Source organism: Theobroma umbraticum, unplaced genomic scaffold, assembly GCF_002168275.2.
Source record: "Theobroma umbraticum cultivar Fairchild unplaced genomic scaffold, ASM216827v3 scaffold_44.0, whole genome shotgun sequence".
NCBI lineage: Eukaryota > Viridiplantae > Streptophyta > Magnoliopsida > Malvales > Malvaceae > Theobroma > Theobroma umbraticum.
In genome coordinates, this window is record NW_018397255.1 from 13,552,730 (window position 1) to 13,555,532 (window position 2,803).

Consider the following 2,803-nt stretch of genomic DNA (forward strand, 5'->3'; position numbering starts at 1 on the left):
TAAATTAAGTGTATTGAGTTTATATGGTTGATAAGAAGTGTATGAGTAAAGAAAATGTGTTGTGGTGGCGCTGGAAGAGGTAACGGGTAACCAATGAGTGAAATTAGCTAGATACGCATCTAAATCAATAGCGATGTAGAGTCCCACTATTGTGAGGTGAGTAGGGGGTACTGATTTTAAAATCTCTGTGCTACATATATTGATTTACGTTAGTAAACATTGGTGGTTTTCTTAAGAGTAATTATGGATAGCATGAGCTGTTAGCCTTGTTAGGCAATTTTAAAATGGAATCACAATGATTTATATATTGCTATTGTGGAAAGCATGAGTTGGTAGAAGCTATAGAAAGTTTGTGGATGCAAATTGTTTTGAAAGGAGTTTTGGATATAACTATAGATAAACCATATGTGTAAAGAGTTTTAGAAACCGGGAAACAAGCCTTTCACAATGTTTACATCAAAATCTATGCCTTGTATTTTGGCGTGATATGCATAGATAAATGAATTTGTTAAATGATTTAAAACGCAAGTTTTGAACGTCGATTTTGTTCCGATCTTTGTACAAGTGATTACACCATGCCATTTAACTTGAAAAGTAATTTCAAATGGTTATTAAACCTTGATTTTAAATGATTAAAAGGAAAAACCTTGGAAAAATTTGATTTGGTTTTAAAAATGGTTTTGATAAACCGAGAAAATCGAGAGTAGATCGGTTGTCACTTCAGTTAAGTGTGACGCTTGTGCACAAGTGAGCTCTAACTAGAGAACCTTTGGGTCACTGACGAGTTGTTAGACATGGCTGAGGCCATGGTTTGTGATATACGTGGCAAGGCCACGGGTTGTTTTATGTGGCTAGGCCACAAGTGATATTCACTAACATTGTCAAGACTGCCATGGCTATAGGGATCCGATGGAGCAGAGGTCCCGGATGTTATTACGCGAAATTGAGTCCACGGGTGATTATGATACTTACCTACTCGAGAGCATTGTGAGTTTTTTGACACATACTCTTTGCATGGTGGAGAGTTAAGATTTCTTTGCAGCTCCCTTTTGTTTGAATAAAAGCTTTAAGTGCTTACTTGGCAATCATGAATGGTTTGTATGGTTGTACATTTGATTTCTTTACATGCCTAGTATCTGGAAGCATGCATATTTTTATACTATTACTCATACTTTTATGGCACATAATGCTTTCGATGTTTGAACTCTTATTGGCTACATTTGTTTTCGACACTGTTTTTCCAAGTGAAATGTTGCATTATGATTTACGGCGTTTCTTTTACAAGGCACAAATATCTTATTTGTGATTTGGCTTCTTTAGAATACAATTTGATATTCCGATTTTTATTGTTCAACTTATCTACCTTGTACTTGTTTCTCATCAACACCTTGCTCACGGAGCCAATAATCACTAAGTCTGTGAGACTCACCCCCCCTTTTTTTTCCCTTTTACAAATAGTGATCAGCCTAGCGTGTATTCATCAGCATTTTCGGTCCACCACGGATAGGTAAAGGCATCTCATAGCATTTTATTCTGAGTCGCTCCATTGCTAGAGGTTAAGTTGTCATAGTGTCAATACGGATGTAATTTTGGAGATTATAAATCTTGATGTATTATTTTTATGATTATGTGGAATAAAGGTTTAATCAATTTATAAAGATTATTATTCAATTCTTAATACAAAGAGTTATGGATTAAGGAAATGTTATAGATAGACGACATGATTATGAAGTAATAGCTAACATTTTAAGTAAGGCTTGTTCTGGACTTGGCGAGTTCTCCCACAAGACTCGAACGTTAGTAGTGATCGAGGAGCAGTTGTTACATATACTAATAATCTCCCACTTGCACTTGAGTCAATTGCTAACTTATCAGATATCAAACTTTTTTTCTTAGCAACTGTCTCCACTAGGACAACTCAAATTGCAATAGTGGGGAATATGTTAATTTATATGTTTGACAATCTCCATTGTCATAATCGAAATACTAATTTAGATCATGATGAGACCTTGATTCCATTATTATGGCTCTTGTTGTTACTTTAACAACTTGGAATCATTTATTGGTTCATTAAACCAATGATAATATCTCTTATTTTGTAGCCTAAATAGGTTTGTATTCAATTATTGATATAATCATGCAATTACCTCTTGTTTTGGAACCATTCCAATACAACTACTCAATCATGACTTTATGTCACTTTTAACCTTTAAAATTCTCTCCATGTTAAACTCCTTTAACATGTCATACTAAATTCTTTTGTTGAGTCCCCTTTGAAGCTTTAACTCTTTAGTCTTATTTTGTTTTCCTTAGACTGACAAATGTATCTTATACACTTTTAATGAGTAACTTATCTTACTACCACTAACCTTATGATTTGCACTAAATATGTGTATCTTATTCAATGTATTCAACTACTTTAAATTTATTCCATTATTATCTAATCATTCATGTTAAACCATTTAGTAAACGCGACTTATATAAGTAATGCATCAATATTCATCCTACTAATAGTTTGTATTTAATGGATTCATCCCATGAATTATGTATCCTTATGCATCCCATTAAATCAATCTTTGTGTGTAGATCTTTGATAACTCTATTATATGGAGTTATTTTGATATATTTTAGGGGCTTAAGTAGTTAGATCTTTGAGATTTTAGGTTTGAATCGTAGTAGTTTAGGTGTTTTTATAGTTCAAATTTGATTATATATTGAGTAGTTAATTTAAGTTATTTTAGTTTATGTTATTTTATTTTAAATTACTTTAAGAATAGTATTGGTAATATCTCTTATTGCTTTT